Source organism: Ovis aries, chromosome 1 (assembly GCF_016772045.2).
Source record: "Ovis aries strain OAR_USU_Benz2616 breed Rambouillet chromosome 1, ARS-UI_Ramb_v3.0, whole genome shotgun sequence".
In the NCBI taxonomy this organism is placed as follows: Eukaryota; Metazoa; Chordata; class Mammalia; order Artiodactyla; family Bovidae; genus Ovis; species Ovis aries.
Window position 1 is genome coordinate 251,814,701 of NC_056054.1, and position 21,935 is coordinate 251,836,635.

General features: G+C 40.7%; 1 long non-coding RNA gene across 1 annotated transcript in view; it reads left to right on the forward strand.

Annotated features, from left to right (window-relative positions):
* Positions 1 to 7,773: 7,773 nt before the first annotated feature.
* Positions 7,774 to 21,935, forward strand: part of LOC121818571 (uncharacterized) — a 40,889-nt gene continuing 26,727 nt past the window's right edge. The window contains exon 1 of the long non-coding RNA XR_006058540.2: positions 7,774 to 8,023. This is a non-coding gene — a long non-coding RNA (uncharacterized LOC121818571). The remainder of the gene's footprint in view (positions 8,024 to 21,935) is intronic.

Sequence of the window (21,935 nt, forward strand, 5' to 3'; positions counted from 1 at the left end):
TTTTATTCAGGGAAGCTGAAAATATTCTCATAATATTTTTGAGTCATGAAAATGAAAGCTCCAACGTGTAATTTCCTTCACAAAAGAGTTTCAAGAACTCTTTCACAAAAGAAATATCAAGTATTTTTTCTTATCATAAAAGTAATGCAAAATGTAGAAAATGTTAAATAATAAAGTTTAAATGCAAAGAGGGATGAATAGGTGAAGCATAGGATTTTTAGGGCAGTGAAACTGATCTGTAGGATCCTGTATGTTGGTTTATATTTGTCTAAACCCACTGAACATATAATGCCAAGGGTGAACCCCAGTGAAGTGTTAATGTTGGTTCATCAGTTGTAACCAATGTAGCACTCTTATGGGAATGTTGATAATAGGGGAGACTATCTGTGTGGGGGCAAGAGGTTATATGGGGAATCTTGATACCTTCCTTTCAATCTTTCTGTGAACCTAAGACTTCTCTAAAAAATTTTTTTTTTCAAAAATAAAATGAAAAAATAAAAAAAGAAACTTTTTGATGATGAATAAAACTACCAAACAACCCAGCAATCCCACTACTGACATGTACCCTGAGGAAAACAGAATTGAAAAAGACACATATCCCAATGTTCATCGCAGCACTAATTACAATAGCTAGGACATGGAAGAAACCTAGATGTCCACCAGCAGATGAATGGATAAGGAAGTTGTGGTACATATACACAATGCAATATTACTCAGCTATAGAAAAGGAATGCATTTGAGTCAGTTCAAATGAGGTGGATGAACCTAGAGCCTGTTCTATAGAGTGAAGTAAGTCAGAAAGAGAAAGACAAGTATTATTTATTATTGCATATATATGGAGTCTAGAAAGATGGCATTGACAATCCTATGTTCAGGGCCACAAAGGAGGCACAGACATAAAGAATAGACTTTTGGACTCAGTGGGAGAAGGATGAGGGTGGGATGATTTGAGAGAATAGATTTGAAACATTAACATTACCGTATATAAAATAGATAGCCAGTGGGAGTTCGATGTATGATGCAGGGAACCCAAAGCTGGTGCTCTGTGATGACCTGGAAGTGTGGGGTGGGGAGGGAGGAGGAGTTAGGGAGGGAGGGGACACATGTACACTAATGGCTGATTCATGTTGATGTATGGCAAAAACCATTATAATATTGTAAAGTAGTTATCCTCCAATTAAATAAATTTAAAAAATCCCCCCCTAAAGCCCAAGAAAAGGAGACAGAATAAAACAATAAACTGTGACTATCTCTAAAATGTATGATTGTTAACATTTTAAAAAATAGTTTCATGTATTTATACATTTTTGGCCATGCTGAATCTTCACTGATGCGTGGGCTTTTCTCTAGTTGCAGTTAGTGGGAGCTGCTCTTCATTGCAGTGCATGGGCTTCTCATTGCGGTGGCTTCTTTTGTTGCAGAGCACAGGCTCTAGGATGCACGGGCTCAGTAGTTGTGGCTCCTGGGCTCCAGGGCACAGGCTCAGTAGTTGCGGCACAGGGGCTTAGCTGCTCCGTGGCATATTGGATCTTCCTGGATCAGATATCAAACCCATTTCCTGCATTAGCAGGAGAATTCTTTACCACTGAGCCGCCAGGGAAGCCCTGATTGTTAATATTCTGGCTTTATTTCCTCCTAGTCTTCTTTCCTTGAGTATATGTTTTGGGATCATATTATACATGTAGTTTTTAATCAAGCCTTTTAATTTAACTTTATATCTTTCAAAAATACTTTATCAAAAATTTATAGTAAGTGTAAATTCTGATGGTCTATCATGCGGATGAACCATGTTTGTTTAACCTTTCCCCTACTGTTGAGTATTTAGTTTATTTATGGTGCTTACTTTTTATGTGCAATATGGTTTTCGAAAAACTTGAATCTCTGATTTTTGAAATTTTAATGGGTAGAACTTAAAAGATAACTAACATTTAAATGGTAAGAAGTTTTCTATTTCACTAGTGATAGAGTCTCTAATACTCCTTCAGACCAGCTGCATTTTTTCTGTGCACCACTGGAATTAACAATATAATCACACAAATGTAATTATTCACTTACTATCCTTGGGGAAGATATGGTATCACCACCGACCATAAAATAGGTGTTTGTAGACTAAGAATCCAAGTATCCTGATGGGTAAGGTACATTTTTTGGGGTATGCTTGAGTAAGAATCATGTTTCTGGAATTTGTGGTAAGGAGAAGTTAATGGAGTAAAAAAAGTTATTTTTTTCCTCATTTTAAAATGAAACTGCCTTTTGCCTGAAGTCTTGTTGTTCCCCAGGATATGGCTATGCATGTGTGTGTGTGTGCTGTGGTCACCTGGAGCATTCAGCCTCTTGCAGTCTAAACAAGACTACTTCTGTCACTCATTCCACAGCTCACAGGTCTCCAGAGCCCAGCCTGCAGTTTCTACAATTTCTCTACAGTCTTATGCTCCCGTATCAATTTTGCCTCTGGGATCCATCTCCCCTGCAGCTGTTCCTTCCCATTCCATGTATACTCAAACCTCAAATTCAGCTTCTTCCTCACTTTCCATGATACTAACTCACATAGACCATCTTTATGTAGAGAAATAATAATAATGACCACTGACATTTACTGAGAACTTACACTGTACCAGGGATCATTATAAGAACTTCAGAGGTATCACCTAACTTAATCTTCACCACAACTCTTTGAGACAGAAACTTGAATATTCCAACTGTACAGATGAAGAAACCAAGACACTGAGAGATTAGTACAATCTATGTTTGAGCATGTTTACCAAAGCATTAACTTATTTTAAAAATTAGTGAGCATCCTAATAATTTCGCAAGGTGATAGGGATTCAGTGGTGAATCATGCAGATGTGGTCTTGGCCCTCAGATAGCTCGTGGTCTAGAGGCAGGATTTACACAATTATCAAATTACAAAAAACACAAAATAGATGAAGTACAGAGTGATACTCCAGAAAATTTCATCTAATCTTTGTGTTTCTGGCAACTTCCTGAATGACATGGCAATTAATAGAGACTGTGGGATGGTTGAAAGTGAGCCACAAAAGAGGGAAGTGTGAAGAGCTAGGTAAAGCGTGTTTTTGGTACAGAGCAGTTTGTACAAGGGCTGGGAATGAAGAGTAAGTACGAGAGGGGATTTCCCTGGTGGTCCAGTGGTTAAGAATCCACCTTCAATGCAGGGCACATGGGTTCAATCCCTGGTCAAGAACATAAGATCTCAAATGCCTCAGAGCAACCAAGACTGCATGCTACACCTAGAGCGCACACTGCAGTGAAAGACCCCACCTGCTGCAACTGGACCTGATGAAGCCAGACAAACAAACAATTTTTAAAAAGAGTGTGTATGCAAGGACCAGGTACTCGAGGTGGGGAATGGCTGCAGCACAGAGTGAGGGAAACGGGAAAGAGGGGCCGGGGGGTTGGGGAATTGGGCGGAAGCCAGGACATGGAGGCCTTGTAGGCCATGGAGTAAACATGGAGAGTCTAATAGGGTTGTTAGGGATCTTGGACTCCATCGCAAGTGTAATGGCAAGCCTTTGAGGAGTTTATGAGGAGTTTAGCAGTAGTGGGGCATACTCATATTTACATCGTACTTACTTACTTTGGTTGCATATAGAAAATGGAATCAACTAATGGGCAACCACTAATCACAGACAATCCAGAAGGCTTTTGAGTGAGCCATGGTGTTCTGGATTGAAGGAGTAGCAATGCCAATGGAGACTAGTAGATGGATTTGAGTTTTACTTAAAAGGTTTTATTAGTCTGGGCTCTTAGCTTCTTCAAACAGAATAATTTCCAGGTGATTTAAGTAGGATGGAATTTGTTATAAGGTATTAGGTAGCTCACAGAACATATAGGAAGACTCACGGAACATACTCTAGGCTGAGATTCCACAAGAACTTCTAGAGGAGATGATAGGGAAATCCCTTTGCTATGGCCAGACAGCTGCTTCTATTATTACCCAAATTCAGAACTACTGTGTCTCTGCTGCTACCCCACACTGGCAACATGGATGCCCCATGTCCTGACTCTTTTACATAACTCCTTTCTGAAAAAGTATCATGCAATTTCAGCTAATAAGAAGAACCTTAATTACATAGGTTCCCCCTAGTGGCAAGGAAACAAGAGAAATGTACAATCTCTGTACAAGAAGTCATGCTAGAAAGTAACTGGGATGGCATTGAGTCTATGCAGCAGCTGTTTCAAAGGTGGCAGGGCTGTAACAGCTGTTTCAAACTGTTTTGTTGGTGAATGATTTTGAGGAGAGTAAGAGAAGAAGGTGCTAAGAAAGATCTCTTATTCTAGTTTAAATGCTCAGTGTATCATGATAGATTTTATTAAAATTAAAAACATGGCAGAAGGAGAACCTCTTTCGAGGCTGGAGAAGGGAGACATGTAAGTTCATGTGAGTAGGAGTTGACTTTGAGATATCTGTGGATTGTATATAAAAAGATGTCTCCTGGATAGTTAGACGTAGGGACCTGGAGGTATGGGTTTCTGAAATTATCACTATATGGATGGAATCTTTAAAACTCAACATCCAGAAGACTAAGATCATGGCATCCAGTCCCATCACTTAATGGCAAATAGACAGGGAAACAATGGAAACAGTGAGAGACTTCATTTTTGAGGGGCTCCAAAATCACTACAAATGGTGACTGCAGCCATGAAATTAAAAGATGCTTGCTCCTTGGAAGAAAAGCTAGACCAACCTAGACAGCATATTAAAAAGCAGAAACATTACTTTTCCAATAAAGGTCTGTCTAGTCAAAGCTATGGTTTTTCCAGCAGTCATGTATGGATGTGAGAGTTGGACCATTAAAGAAAGCTGAGCGCCAAAGAATTGATGCTTTTGAACTGTGATGTTGGAGAAGACTCTTGCGAGTCCCTTGCACTGCAAGGAGATCCAACCAGTCCATCCTAAAGGAGATCAGTCCTGAGTGTTCACTGGAAGGACTGATGTTGAAGCTGAAACTCCAATACTTTGGCCACCTGATGAGAAGAGCTGACTCATTGGAAAAGACCCTGATGCTGGGAAAGATTGAAGACGGGAGGAGAAGGGGACGACAGAGGATGAGATGGTTGGATGGCATCACCGACTCGATAGGCATGAGTATGAGTAAGCTCTTGGAGTTGGTGATGGACAGGGAGGCCTGGCATGCTGCTGTCCATGGGGTTGGAAAGAGTTGGACACGACTGAGCGACTGAACTGAACCGAACTGGATGGCACCTGATGAAAGAGATGAGACAGTCATTAGAGGAATGAGACCACAAGAAATAAAGTGTAGAATCTGTAGCTTGGAGGGTCAAAGACAAGAATCTTGGGAACATGATCAATACTTGAGGACAGGCAGAGTGAGAGGCATCAGCATAGAGGCTGGGAAGGGTTGGTCAGAGAGGTGGAAGGAAGTTGGAATGTGGAGTCATAGAAGGTAAGAGAAAATAGTATTTGGAGAAGAGAGAGTGTGACAGTGTCAAATGCCACTAGAGGTCAAGCAGATGGAGGGCCGAGTGGTGTCAAGTTGTTTGAATGACAAAGAGGCCGCTGGTCCTCTTCTGTCCTCTTCTGAGGGTAATTTGAGTGAGAGGGAAGAAAGTCACATGTAGTGAGTGGCAGAGTGCATAGGATGTGAGGAAGAGGAGAGAATGGCAGTGTAGGTCTCTTTGCATAAGTTTGACCATAAAAAGAGAGATGAGAAAGGGAGATGGGTTGAAAGAATAGGAATGTGGGTGAGAAGGCAAAAAAGGGAAAGTGTAGTTGTTCAGTCCAGTCTGACTCTTTGCTATCCCATGGAATGTAACCCACCAAACTCTCTGTCCATGAAATTCTCTAGGCAAGAATACTAGAGTGGGTTGCCCTTCCCTTCTCCAGGGGATCTTCCCGATCCAGGGATTGAATCCAGGTCTCTCGCATTGCAGGCAGATTCTTTTCTGTCTGAGCCATATACCCATGAGTGAGAAGCATGGCTAGAGCATATAAATACTGATAAGCAGGAGAGAGGAAGAGGAATAAGGAACAGAAGAGGGAGGGGATAGTTGAGAGACTGAGGTTCCTAAGAAGATAGAACTGGTAAGGCCAGAATTTAGGCAGGTAGACAGAGGGACATTTATTCAATCATTTTTTATTCATTCATTCATTTAACTTTCTCTCTTTTTTTTTTCTGAGCCACTGCCTCCTCCAACTGGGTATTGTGCAGTTCAGAGTCACTATGCACTTCTCCACTGAATCATTCTTCTATTTCTTCTTGAATTGATTTGTTCTCTACTCTACTCTACCACTCACTTAGTCCTCCCTTCTTCCCTCCTTATTTTCCTCCCTCCCTTCCTTCCTTCCAGTATTTGTTGAGAACTTGCTCTGAGCCAAACACTATGCTACATGCAGGGGATACAATGGTGAATAAAACACTCAGAATCTGCTTTCATTGAGCTGGTAGAATAATAGGAAGACAGACATTAATCACATGGAAAATATCAATATAAACCTAAAATTATCACAGTGATAACAGGCACGAAGAAGAGGCTCACAGGGCTGTTATAGCACAGAATAGGAGGATTGGCTTATCTGAGGAATTCAGGAAAAGTTTCTCTTGAGGAAGTTGAAATTGAGTTGAAATGTGAAAGATGAGTAGAAATTCACTAGGCAATGAGGGGTGGGTGGTTGGGAATGAACAGCATTGCCTGTAGGATAAATGAACTTTAAAAACTATCTAAATGTCCAACAGTAGGGGATTTGTTCAACAAATCATGGGGCATTCATATGATGGTATAATGTACAGTCACTCATAAGAATTAGATAGATGTATATATTTTGATTGATATGAAAGATTTTCAGTGAAAAAGAAGGCCATAAAATATTATGTCTGGCATGGTTTCATTTATTAAACTATATCTGCATAGATAAAAGTATAAAATGTCTAGAAGGATATACTCAAAATGCTAATAGTTCTTGTCTATGGAGGAAGGGATTATCGCAAGGCTTTCAGTTTCTGCTTTCTACCTGGGCATACATTACATTTATAATGTGAAAGAAAATTAAGAAAGAAATGACTATTTTGGAAAATAAATGATTAATTAAAACCTGACCCACTTTACAGAATTAAAGGAAATCAAAACATCTCTTGCACTTCAGCTGTGCTCTTAGGGGGAGCCAGTTAGTGACAGGTCAGATCAGTGGGCCCCCTGGGTGAGCAAAGGGTTACGTGTTCAGGTCCCACAGAAATTTCAAGTCAGCTGGCCTGGAGGGGAAAATTGCAAGGCTGCAGGTGTGGGTCTTGCATCAGAAGGAGTGGACCTCCTTTTGTGGTTTCCTCCTGGGCCAAGGAAGGGACAACCCTTTGGGTCACTTTTCTTTCTGAGCCATCTGCCCCTTTCTGCTGGGCTTTGTGTAGTCCAGGGTTCACTATGAAATTCTCCATTCAGTCTTCCTTCTGGTTGCTCTTGAATTTATTTACTATCTCAAACATGCACATACTTGATTCACCCATTCAGCTACTTACTCACCTATTCATTCATTCATTCACACATTCACACTTATTACTCAACTGACCTTTACATGTTGGTCATTGTAGGGATAGAGGAGAGAAGGGTGGATCGGTTCAGTTTGGAATCCAGGACTGTCTGCTTTGGCCAAGGGCATTGGGCAGACCCATCTTCCTTCTCCTATACACCTCTGCTCTGCTGGTGGCTCTCAAACTAAGTGCTTCTCAAACATTGTTGTTTGCACAAGTCACCTAGGAATCCTGTTAAATGAAAGATTCTGTTTCAGTAGCTATGGGTGAGGCTTGCGTGCTCAGTCGCTCCGGTTGTGTTCTACTCTTTGCGACCCCATGGACTGTAGCCTGCCAGGCTCCTTTGTTCATGGGATTCTCCAGGCAAGAATACTGAAGTGGGTTGCCATGCCTTCCTCCAGGGGATCTTCCAGAACCAGGGATAGAACCGAGTTCTCCTGCATCTTCTGCACTGCAGACGGATTCTTTACCATTGAGCCACTGGGGAGTCTTAAGATGCAGCATTTCTGACAAGATTCCAGGTAAGACTTACATTGCTTGTTCTCAGACCACATTCTGCATCCAGTTTAATTTGAATTTCAATAACAATGAACTTTTTTTTAGTATATGAATGCCCCAAATAGTGCATAGTACATATTTATACTAAACCTTTATTAAATATACCAAAAATTTATTTGTATTTATCTCAAATTCAAATTAAACTGGGTATCCAATATTTTTATTTCCTAAGCCTGGCAAGCCTATGTATGATCTGAGTCACAAATGTGAATCACATATGTAACTAAATTTTCTAGAGCTGCATTTTAAAGAGGTAAGTGAATTAATTTAAAGAATATACTTTATTTAACCTCTTGCCTGGAAAATCCCATGGACGGAGGAGCCTGGTAGGCTGCAGTCCATGGGGTCACTAGGAGTCGGACACGACTGAGCGACTTCACTTTCACTTTTCACTTTCATGCATTGGAGAAGGAAATGGCAACCCACTCCAGTGTTCTTGCCTGGAGAGTCCCAGGGACGGGGGAGCCTGGTGGGCTGCCATCTATGGGGTCGCACAGAGTCGGACATGACTGAAGTGACTTAGCAGCAGCAGCAGCAACCCAATATATCCAAAATACCATTTGAACACATAATTAATATAAATATTATTAATAAGCTATTTCTCATTCTCTTTTCTGTGCTAAGTCTTTGAAATCCAGTGTGTGTTTTATACTTACATCTCGTTTTGAATTAGCAACATTTCAAGGGCTTCCCTTGTAGCTCAGTCAGTAAAGAATCTTTCTGCAGCATAAGTGACCTGGGTTTGATCCCTGGGTTGAGAAGATCCCCTGGAGAGGGAAATGGCAACCTCCTCCAGTATCCTTGCCTGGAAAATCTCATGGACAGAGGAGCCTGCTGGGCTGCAGTCCATGCAGTTGCAAAGAGTTGGGCACGACTGAGTGACTAACACTTACTTAAGTGTGCGTGTGGCTTGTGCCTTTGTGTTGGACAGCTCAAGTTCGGATCTCCCCAGATATTCTTATTTCACTGACCTGGAGCATGAGCTTTAAAAGCTCCCAAATAATTCCAGTGTGCAGCCAGGCTGTCACCTCTGCTCTTCAAGGCTGCCCGGTCACAGATCATTCAGTAATAAGTGGCAGCTGCCACAAGAGGGAGCCAGCCTCTCGGAATAGAGTCTTCCAAAGCTGCCTGGTCTTCACTAGGCAGACGCTGGAGAAAAGCTGAATGAATCCACCAGCACAGGGGCTGGACCTGTTCCTTAGTTCCCCTCACACTTGCTTTCCCAGCCAAGGTTTCTCACAGCCTGGGTGCTATTGCAGAACTCTGTTAATTGATCCATAATTATCCGGTTCATCTGCAGCATCTTGATTTCTTCTACCTTGTCTGGTCTTCATAAGGTCTTCCCTCCCTTAGCAGTGTGGTAAGGTACAAAGACTAGGAACCAGGGGTCCTGGAGATTGTGATCGTATCCCAGCTCTGCTGCGTACAAGCCAAGAACCTTATCAGAGCATCCCATGACTGTTGCCAGCTTCTTCACTTGGAGATACAGTCAATCTCGTAAGCATATCGAGGAAGGACAACATGTGATGATATACTTAGTGCCCAGGAGATGCTCCTGAGAAAGTAACATGAGGTAGATGCTCAGAAAATAAAGGCTCATTCCCTCCCCAACCTGCAGATGTGTTGGAGGTCATGTGACACACCTAAGTCCTCAAACTTGGCTGTACCACAGGATTGTCTAAGCAACTTACATATGAATCCTATTTCCTGATCCTCCCAGAAATTCTGACTCAGTAGATCTGGGATAAAGCCAGGGATTATGGATTATAAATTGTAAAGGGGACTTCCTGGCGGCCCTGTGATTAAGATTCCGTGTTTCCAATGTAGAGGGCATGGGTTCGATCCCTGATTGGGGAACAGATTTCACATGCTGTGTGGTGTGGCCAGAAGCAAAAATTTTTAAAAAAGATCGTATACAGTAACTGTGGAAGACAGTATGGAGATTCCTTAAAAATAAATAAATTCTTTAAAAATAAATAAAACCAGCTTATGACCCAGCAATCCCACTCTTAGGCATATACCCCGAGGAAACCAAAACTGAAAAAGACACACGTACCCCAAAGTTCATTGCAGCACTATTTACAACAGCTAGGACATGGAAACAACCTAGATGTCCATCGACAGATGAATGGATAAAGAAGCTGTGGTACATATATACAGTGGACTACTAATCAGCCATAAAAATAAGCGCATTTGAGTCAGTTCTAATGGGTGGATGAGCCTAGAGCCTATTATACAGAGTGAAGTAAGTCAGAAAGAGAAAAACAAACACCATACATTAACACATATATATGGAATCTAGAAAGATGGTACTGATGAACCTATTTGCTGGGCAGCAATGGAGACACAAACATAGAGAACAGATTTATGGACATGGGGCGGGGGTAGGGGAGGAAGGAGAAGGTGGAGTGTATGGAAAGAGTAACATGGAAACATATACATTACCATATGTAAAATAGACAGCCAATGGGAATTTGCTGTATGACTCAGGAAACTCAAATGGGCTCTCTGTGACAACCTAGAGGGATGGGATGGGGAGGGATGTGGGAGGGAGGTTCAAGAGACAGGGGACATAGGTACACCTATGGCTGATTCATGTTGATGTTTGGCAGAAACCAATACAATATTGTAGAGCAAAATGTTCTCTCAAAAAGTTAGATCAACTTATACTCCTGCTAAAAACCAGTATATTTAAATGACAATTTTCCATATTCTCAAAAAATGAGGGTTATCAATATTTTATTACTTTCAAGAAAGAATCAATGGAAGTAATGCCCTATTTTAACCTGCAATTCTTTGATTATTATTTGCCAAGTAAGTATCTTTTTTTGTATTAGTGGACATTTTTGGACATTTTTATTTCTTCTCTTTTGATTTTCTTGTTCATGTTGATGAATGAAGTTTTAATCAGCTTAATAATTCCATTACAAGGTTGTGTCTTCTATCTTCTTTTAGTGAAATTAATGTCAAGTTGGTGGGCAGAGGTCTCTACCTTCCAATTATATATAAGATTAATTACTGTTTTAGATTAGAGTGCTTTTCAGATTCTTATCTTCTGTGTAACTCAAGGTTATATGGTATTTCTATTTATTTTGGGGGAAGAATGTGACTGTAGCATGAAGCTCACTTAGAAATAGGGTTTTTAATGTGGTCTTTGCTTGGGAAGGGAGCTGTCTCTGTGTGGTACCCACTCATTGATTCTAAAAGCCAGGCCATTCAGATCTATTTGAAACAAGCTTTCAGGATGTTTATTGAGACCAAAAAGAAGTTTGTTAATGAGACTAAACTCATTTTTCTTTTTGCTAGAGAGTTAAATATAAATGTGTCTGTCTGATTAAGCACGTACAGATAGATTCTGTGATGACTTTCAATGTTATCTTCATGAAGGAGCTTTTTGAACATCTTTATCTGTGATAAGGCATAGAATGGCTATTCCTAGCCGTTTGGCAGTGACCAGGTTTGCAGAGACCTTCTCTGTGTGTCTGTCTCCACAGCTCTTTCTTGTGTCCCTACATATCTTTATATGAGGTGAAGTGGTGACATTTGTTGTTGGCTGATTGATCATTCCAGCTCTTTCTGTCATGTTCAGTTCAGTGTTAAGGGCCTACTGTAATCCCGACAGTAATGCTCAGGGTTTTCTTCCAGTGTGTTTTGCAAAATACAGAGAAGGAGCCGAGTTCATTGGTTGCAAACCCAAGGCAATTTTCCTTCGTATGTGTGTGCCTGAGTGCGTGTTCAGTTGTGTCTGACTCTGTGATCCCACGGACTATAGCCTGCCATGCTCCTCTGTGCATGGAATTTTCCAGGCAAGGATCCAGGAGTGGGTTGCCATTTCCTTCTCCAGGGGATCTTTCCAACACAGGGATCAAAATCTGATCTCCTTGTCTCCTGCATTAGCAGGTGTATTCTTTACCACTACATCCCCTGGGAAGCTGCCTCCTCAGTGCCCACTCAAGTCCAGTCTTGGAATAGTTCTTCCCTGCTCATAGGTGACATCCCAAGCAAGGCCCATAGCTTTCTCAATCATCCTTAGACACAAAAGTTTCACAAATCAGAGAGACCAAAAACAGGTCCCATTTCAGTGGTCAGTATGTCCACTGTAACAATGGTGTGTGCCCAGTATATTTGCACCCACAGAGGATCACTTGTCAACATTTTGTCTCCTATATATGACCAAATTATTTTCAGTATAATCATGAATGGAAACAATTAATAACAATGGTCAAAGAAAAAACGTGGATAATGAAAGTCTTTTTCTCAAGTGTCCATATATAATTATGTCAGTAAGTAATAAATAAGTAAAAATAAAACAAATAGTACAATACAGGAAAGGGGATAAGTAATTAATACTTCATGCATATGTTAGGGTTTTTTTTCTTTTAATTTACAGAATTAGCCAGAAGGTTTAATCCAGAGACTGTCCTCAGGCAGAATACATTATTGTTATATAATCCTAAGGAATGTAGAGAAGGAAAAAAACTTTGTCCTTTCTTCCTCCTTGAGAATTCCAGACCCCTCTCTCCTTGAGGACCCCTAGACTTTTTATCAACCTGCCTAGGAAATGACTCTCTCATTCCCCCCTTTTCTTTTAGGAGAATTATGTTGCCTAGGGAAAAGGGGCATTGTTCTCATTCCATAACTGCTTCCGAGCTGAGAAGGGGTGTTGTCCCTAAATTGGCAAGGCAACATATTCTTCTAATCCTCATATTGAGGATATCTGATCCAGGGGCCCAAAAGGGTTTTTTTAAAGAAAAAAAAATTACTCAATTTTGCACTCTGTTTAAAATTTTAAACCAACGAAAACTCCAAGTGGTCTCATAGAATGACAGAATTGAAATAACACTTGATCTTTGTCTTTGCAATAAACATGCTATCATGCTTATTTCAAATCTCCTGATTAAATGCAGGGACATGGAGTACCACAGGAGCTGGAGATATTGAGCTATGCCTAAAGCAAACACAATGATTCTGAACGCTTAATATTTACTCTTAAAATGAATGCATGTAGCTAAGTTTGAGTGTGTCAGGGCCAACTGGGCAGCAGGAAACTTTCTGAATTAACTTCCAGGCAGAAAAGGTTTATTGAAAGAAAAGTAATACAAATATCCCAGTTTGAAGCCTACGTGTACAATACTCAAGAGAATCTACAGCAATTGTTTAGATATTAAACCAACAAAAGATATCTTTGGGGAGGAGACATTTATCATTGACATTCTATAGAATTGTCACATGATGATGATAAAAAGCTGATTGATGTTGAGGAGATTTTATTATTGCTTTTAAATTCTCTACACGCAATGCCTCCCTGATTCCTTGATACCATATCAGCTCTGGAGCTTGGATTCAATCCTCAGGAAAACATAGGAAGAAGATCTGAGTTTTGGTCATTGAGTGAAATGGGGCTCAAAGGTAGCTCAGTGGTAAAGGATTCATCTGCAGCGCAGGATACACGGGTTCCATCCCTGGGTTGAGAGGATCTCCTGGAGAAGGAAATGGAAACCCACTTCAATATTCTTGCCTGGGAAATCCCATAGACAGAGGAGCCTTGGGTGCTACAGTCCATGGGGTTGCAGTAGAGTTGAACACTGCTTAGTGACTAAACAACAAATTAAAGAAAAGACAGTTATTCTCTTAAGCATCTGAGTTGATGCCTGGAAATTATAGCTTGTTATTCCAGAAACTGCTTCTTGGTGCTGTGATGTTCCCTTTCTCTCTCTCATCTGAGCCTGTATAGCTGTATACAGAAGCCTGTATAGCTTCTGTTGTTATGGATAAAAGAGATTTTTAACTTCTATTTTGGAGAGAAGAATCACTTTGTGAATGGGATCCAAACTGAAGTGCATGCCCCCCTCCTGGGGTGAGGGGTAAGGGTAGGGAGAAGCATGAATGTGTAACCTCAGTACACGATCTGCACAGAATTCAAAGAGCATGCATGCTCAATGCCAAGAGTGTCACAGGGGCCCCTTTCATCCCCTGCCCCCTTCCTCATCAGGACATTCCACACCCTCATCTTCTTTGCCAATTCCTGGCCTGAGGCTGCTCCTGGGAGTTGAAATTGCAGGTGCCCTTCATTTCCAATGTCTTCATTCCGTAAAGCATTGATCTGAGTGTCTGTGGCAGTGAGGGAGGGGCCTATAGTCCTTGAGGGGGCTCTCGCCTAGAGCAATGGAAATTTTTTCTGAATGGTGAAATCCAGCATGTCTCTGCAAATGACCGCTGGTGAGTGAGGCTTCAATCAGGATGCCTCTTTGGTGGTGTTTCAGCTTGCAGTTAGCCCCAGAGTCCTCGGGGGCTGGCACAATTGGTGTGGTCCCCCATCAGGTCTGATAACTCTCCAGAGCCTCCCTGGGGTTGCTGTGCCCATGCCAAGAAGGCGCCGCAGCAATTAAAGAAGGTTTTCTTCCTGAGCTCTGGGGTACATTTATCTTCAGGCTAATGTTACAGTGCCTTCTTTTGCCAAAGCTCCTTAACAACTGGGCCTCTTATTCCTTCACAACCTCATCACGGAGTGAGGGGAGGGTTCCAAACAGAACAGAACAAAACCCTTCCTCTGGTGAGGGAGAAGAGCGCTCGTTGAATATCCATTAGACTCAATAAGTCAACCTCATTTCAAAGGCATCTTGTTGACCTATCTCAGGTCCTGCTGAAGCTGTGACCCAGAAGAGGCACTGGGCCTTTTGTCCCCAAGGGTTGGCGGGACGATGCCCTGCTGGACAATGGGGAGCGTTGACAGAGTGCTCCCATTTATTGGCTGAGCGACTACATCAGTCATTCATTCACAAGCACAAGGTCTAAATTGCAGAACCAATTAACAGCACTAATAGCCCTTGCCTGAATTAATCTTTGAGACAAAGGGAGGAGAAGTGGAAGTGCTATTAGCAAATCAAGCTGTACCATCCCTGCTTTATTGCGCAAATCTCAGTGACTGTATGTGGCTATTGTACGCTGACTGCAATTACAGCCCTCATTTAAAAACGATTAAGTGGTTATAATTATTTTTCAATTAAAACTTATATCTTCCATTTATGCAACATTTCAGACTTCAATTAAACTTCTTTTGAAAAGTGCCACTGAACCAAAAGATTCCTGTTCCCTCTTTGAACCAGGAAACCTAAACTCAACCCAGATAGGATTTTGATTGCCAACCTTCAGAATCTGTTTGATGAAATGTGATGAGTGTTCCCAAGCGAGATAGAGATGTGTGGTACCTGCTGGAAGTGACCACCACCACCAAGGGCATGGGGGGAAGGAGAGACAATTTAGGCTCTTCCTGGAGATTTGTGATGACTGAGAAGAGAAGGTTGTTCTTGCCACTGGAAGGCAGTGTCACTAGAAGAGGTGACACGTGAGGCCAAACGTTTGGAGCATTCGATTGTGCTCTTGTGACAGTAACAATTGCTGTAAGAAAGGTCTGAAGTTATTTATCTATTTATTTTTATTTGACTGTGCTGGGTCTTTGCTACTGCTTGGACTCTTCTTTAGTTTTCGTGCATGGGCCTCTTGTTGCGGTGGCTTCTCTTGTTGCAGCTCCCAGGCTCTAGAGCACAGGCTCAGTAGCTGTGGAGCCGGGGCCTAGTTGCCCTGTGGCCTATTGGATCTTCCCAGATCAAGGATCGAACCCATGTCCCCTGCACTGGCTGGCATCTTCTTAACCACTGGGCCACCAGGGAAGCCCAGGTATAAAGTCTTGTGCAATCTAATTCATTTAAAAATTAGAGTAGTTTTAGAGTTTTCCCTTTAAAACCAATCTTATTCGCCTTTAACAACTTTCTTGAGAAGGAGAGAAAGGAATTGCTAGGCATTAACTCTTAAACCATAGCCTATCCTATCTTGTTAGTGCCCATAATCAGGGTACATCTTTGGAGTCTGGGCCCTCATGGAGACATCACTGATCATGTGTGTGGTGGTGGAGAAAAAGGTATAAGGATCTGGGTCCAGAGATTCCAATCAGGACTGTGTCCCAGAGTCCCACTCAACACTAGGGAAGACTGGAGCTGTAAAAAGTAATTCTTGGCCTCAGAGAGGCAATGTAAAGTGTTAGTTGTTATCCACATGCTGGTGGACATTGGCCTCCTATTTTAACTGGATATTTTGAGTTAATAACCTCAGTTTTATTCTGGCTGTTGAAGGCATGCATGCCACATGTAATAAGTTTAAAGCTCACACAATTAAAAGAAATTATTTATAATCCTTGTTCCTTAGTAACAAAGTCGTGGTTTCTCTGACCTAATTCTGGCTCTGGTGAGGAATACTGTGTCTTAAGAAATGAAAGACAATGGTAGTCATGAAATCTGGAGTCTGTATTGTGGCCTGGACCCTGCCCAAGAAACTCAGACAAAACTGATGGCTCCTTCCTACAAGGAAGAAATGTACTACTGTGATGTATCTTTTCCCTTAAATCTAATGTCATCTAATATTACTAATAATACTCTCAAAGTATCTTAGGTTTTTCTAAAATAGGATGATAATTGTAGAAGAATAGAAAATATGGGAAATAAATCTACGACAAAAAAATCAAAGCAAACTAAATGACCTAAAACCACTGTTAAGGAATTCATGTGGTATAATATCTTCTAGTATTAAAAACTCCTTCATAGATCACAGCCTTATTGTGGGGAAGGGGCTTGCATAACTCAGTGAAACTATGACCCACACTGAAATCAGATTGATTATGTTCTTTGCAGCCAAAGATGGAGAAGCTCTATCATCTATTTACTGAGAAGTCAGTAAAAACAAGACATGGAACTGATTGTGGCTCAGATCATGAGATCCTTATTGTAAAATTCAGTCTTAAATTGAAGAAAGTAGGGAAAACCACTTAGGCCATTCAAGTATGACCTAAATCAAATCCCTTATGATTGTACAGTGGAGGTGTCGAAAAGATTCAAAGGATTAAATCTGGTAAACAGAGTGCAGGAGGTACATAGAAGCATTACTGTGAACAAAGCTAGTGGAGGTGATGGAATTCCAGCTGAGCTATTTCAAATCCTAAAAGATGATGCTGTTAAAATGCTGCACTCAATATGTCAGCAAATTTGGAAAACTCAGCAGTAGCCACAGGACTGAAACAGGTCAGTTTTCATTCCAATCCCAAAGAAGGGAAAGGCCAAAGAATGTTCAAACTACCATACAATTGCACTCATTCACATGCTAGCAAGATTATGCTCAAAATCCTTCAAGCTAGGCTTCAGCAGGGCATGAACTGAGAATTTCCAGGTATACAAGCTGGGTGTTGAAGAGGCAGAGGGACCAGAGATCAAATTGCCAACACTCACTGGATCATAGAGAAAGCAAAGGAATTCCAGAAAAACTTATGCTTCCTTGTCTATGCTAAAGCCTTTGACTGTGTGGATCACAGGAAACTGTGGAAAATTCTTAAAGAGATGGGAGTACTGGACCACTTTACCTGTCTCCTGAGAAACCTGCATGTGGGTCAAGAAGCAACAGTTAGAACCGGCCATGAAACAACTGTTTGGTTCAAAACTGGGAAAGGAGTATGCCAAGGCTATATATTGTCATCTTGATTATTTAACTTACATACAGAGTACATCATGCAAAATGCCAGCCTGGATTAATCACAAGCTTGCCAGGAGAAATATCAACAACCTCAGATATGCAGATGATACCACTCTAATGGCAAAAAGTGAAAAGGAACTAAAGAGTCTCTTGATGAGGGTAAAAGAGGAGACTGAAAAATCCGGCTTGAAACTCAACATTCAAAAAACTGAGATCATGGCATCCAGTCCCATCACTTCATGACAAATAGAAGGGGAAAAAGTGGAAGCAGTGACAGATTTTATTTTCCTGGCTCCAAAATCACTGTGGATGGTGACTGCAGTCATGAAATTTAAAGATGCTTGCTTCTTGGAAGAAAAGCTAGACCAACCTAGACAGCATATTAAAAAGCAGAGACATTACTTTCCCAATAAAGGTCTGTCTAGTGAAAGCTATGGTTTTTCCAGTAGTCATGTATGGATGTGAGAGTTGGACCATAAAGAAATCTGAGTGCTGAAGAACTGATGCCTAGGAATTGTGGTGCTGGATAAGACTCTTGAGAGTCCTTTGGATTGCAAGGAGATCAAACCAGTCAATCCTAAAGGAAATCAACCCTGAATATTCATTGGAAGGACTGATGCTGAAGCTGAAGCTCCAATATTTTGGCCACCTGATACAAAGAACTGACTCATTGGAAAAGATCTTGATGCTGGGAAAGATTGAGGGCAGAAGAAGGGGGTGTCAGAGGATGAGATGGTTAGATAGCATCACCAATTTAATGGACATAAATTTGAGCAAACGCTGAGAGATAGTAGAGGACAGAGGAGCCTGGTGTGCTGCAGTCCATGGGGTGGCAAAGAGCTGGGCAAGACTTAGTGACTGAACAACAACAGTGTTAAAAAGTTATTTATAATTAAAGTTAGATAGCATTGTTCCTCTTAGCCTGAGCATCTCTTTGGCCCATTTCCAGGAGAGATGGGCTGTGTGATCTCTATCCTGTGAGGGTTGCATCTGGGGCCCGAGGAAAGGATCAAGGATTTTCTGAGTTCTATGTGTTTGTGCCCAGGGCAAAGAAACCTATGGGAACTTCTAGATTCAGAGGAGAATGAGGACTTATGCTTGGTGCAGACCAACATCAGAAACAAAATGGAAGCCAGGTCAAGAGTCTCTGGATTTTATTTTTTAATAAAGAGGGCCCCTGAGGACATGTGGAAGTTCAATTTCCCATTAAGTAAAAAGATATATTTTATTGAAGTATAGATTTATAACATCATGTTAATTTCTGCTGTGCAAAGTGATAAAGTGGTTCAGTTATATATAGATATACATTATTTTAAAATATTCTTATTATGCTTTAACATAGCATCCTGAATATAGCTCTCTGTGCTATACAGTAGTACCTTTTTGTTTATCCATTTCATATATAATAGCTTACATCTACTAAGCCCAATCTCTCACTCCATTGCTCCCCCAACTCTCTACCCCTTGACAACCACAAGTTTGTGCTCTATGTCTATGAATTTGTTTTTGTTTTGTAGGTAAGTTCATCTGCTTCCCTGGTGACTTGGATGGTAGAGAATCTGCCTGCAATGCAGGAGACCCAGGTTTGATCTCTGGCTGGGGAAAATTCCCTGGAGAAAGAAATGGCAACCCACTCCTTATTCTTGCCTGGTAAATTCCAAGGACAGAGGAGCCTGGCGGGACACAGTCCATGGGGTCACAAAGAGTTGGACATGACTGAGTAACTAACACTTTCATTTTTTTCACTTTCATTTATGTCATATTTTAGATGCCACATATATGTGATATCATATGATATTTGTCTTTTTCATTCTGACTGACTTCCTTTAGTATGATAAACTCTAGTTGTACCAATTAATGTTTTAATAAAGCTTGTTAAAACTGAATTACTATTTTCAATTTTCAGATGTACATCTAAATACTTTTTATTGTCTTTCCTATTTTATCCTGAACTGACCACTTTACATTAGTTATTTTATGTAGTTTCTATAACCTACCTATGATGTAGATGATATAAATATACATCTCCAGATAGGATTAAAGAAGTTGTTCAGAGAGGCTAAGAATTTTGCCCTGGTCACATAGCTAATAAGTGGCCAAACTGGGTGTTCTCGTCCTCTTGGCACAAGTACTACTATTTCTTAATCACAATGACTTTATAGAAAGTCTGATCTCTGGTAGGCAACGAACTTCCTCCCTTGCCCCGCTGCCATCCCCCAGTCCCATCCTCTCCTCCACCTACCCACCTTGCTCCTCTTCTTCAAAATAATCATTGTGATTTTCTTGGCCCTTTACTCTTCCATGTGAATTTAAGTATGAGTGTGTCACATTCCACAAACAAAACCTGCATTGTGTTATTGACTGGAATTACATTAATTTATGGGTTACTTTGGAGAAGACTTGACATCTTTATGAGATTGTCTTCCTATCTATGAACGTGGAGTGTCTCTCTGTTTATTCAGGTCTCCTTTCATGTACTTCAATAATATCTTATAATTTTTTTCATAAAGCACATCTATTTATTCCAAGACTCCTTACAGATTTTAATCTTTTGGTATTGTGAATGGGATCCTTTCCTATTATCTTTTCTATTTGATTATTACTAGTCCATAGAATTTCAATAGATTTTTATACATAAATCCTGTCTCTAGCAAGCTTGTTGAATTCTCTCAATTGCAAATAGATAGTTTTATTTCCCCTTTTCAATTCTATGCTTGTATGAATTGAATTGCTTGTATTCAATACCATGGTGGACAGAAGCAATAATGTAGACATTTTTGCTGTGTTCTTGATTTTAAAGGGACAACTTCTAACATTTCCCCATTAAACATGCTATTTGGGTTAGGTTTTGATAAATACTCTGCCACATATTAAAGAATTTATTCTTGAAAATAATAATAATTTTTATTAGGATTACTTTTAATCCTTATTAAGTGTTAAATTTCAGCAAATCTTTTCCTGCATCTACTAAACTCATCATGTAATTTTTCTCATTTAATCTGCTACTGTGATATGTTATATTAATAAACTTCCTTGCATTCCTTCCTTCCTTTCTGGGATATGCCCTATTTTATCAGATGATACAATAATATTCAATTTAATGATATTTTACCTAAGGTTTTTCCATCTCATTTCCATTACAGTTTTATAGATGAATTGATCTATAATTCCTCCCTCACTCCCTTTGTTTTCTCATTTTTGTGCTGAGTCTATACATTCCCTGACTAACAGAGAAGAACAATCCTCAGTCCATAGTGGATCTATTCCTTACCTTTGTGCTCTGTTGCCTGTGCTTAGTTGGTTGACTCTGTACTTTGTAAAGGAATGTTGCCTTTCAGGTCAGTTCAGTTCAGTTGCTCAGTCGTGTCTGACTCTTTGTGACCCCATGGACTGTAGCACACCAGGCTTCCCTGTCCATCACCAACTCCCAGAGCCTGCTCAAACTCATGTCCATCAAGTCAGTGATGCCATCCAACCATCTCATCCTCTGTTGTCCCCTTCTTCTCCTGCCTTCTATCTTTCTCAGCATCAGGGTCTTTTCCAGGGAGTCAGTTCTTCACATTCGGTGACCAAAAAATGGGAGCTTCAACTTTAGCATCAGTCCTTCTAATGAGTATTTAGGACTGGTTTCCTTGAGGTTTGACTGGTTTGATCTCCTTGCAGTCCAAGAGACTCTCAAGAGTTCTCCAACACCACAGTTCAAAAGCATCAATTCTTTGGTGCTCAGCTTTCTTTATGGTCCAACTTTCACATCCATACATGACTACTGGAAAACCATAGCTTTGACCAGACAGACCTTTGTTGGCAAAGTAATGTCTCTGCTTTTTTAATATGCTGTCTAGGTTGGTCATAGTTTTTCTTCCAAGGAGCAAGCGTCTTTTAATTTTATGGCTGCAGTCACCATCTGCAGTGATTATGGAGCCCAAAAATATAAAGTTTGTCACTGTTTCCATTTTTTCCCCATCTATTTGCCATGAAGTGATGGGACCGGATGCTATGGTCTTAGTTTTCTGAATGTTGTACAATTGCGTATTAATATACATAACAGTACATTCTCAAGGCTCTGCCTCTCAGGCTTTGCCTTTAATAGAGATAAAAAGTTGCAGAACAGAAAGTAGCAATTGTCTTGTTGGAGGTTTACAAGAACATGGCGACAAGACATTTGTGGACGTATGCAGGACCAAAGGATTCTGATACCAAGAAGTCTGCAACAATCAACCACACCCCATCCCCTTTTAGTATAAAAGAAACCTGAATTCCAGTTCAGTTAAGATGATTCTGTGGGACACTAGTCTTTCATCTAGGTCTGCTGGCTTTTGGAATAAAGTTGCTATTCCTTGCTTCAACAACTTGTCTCTT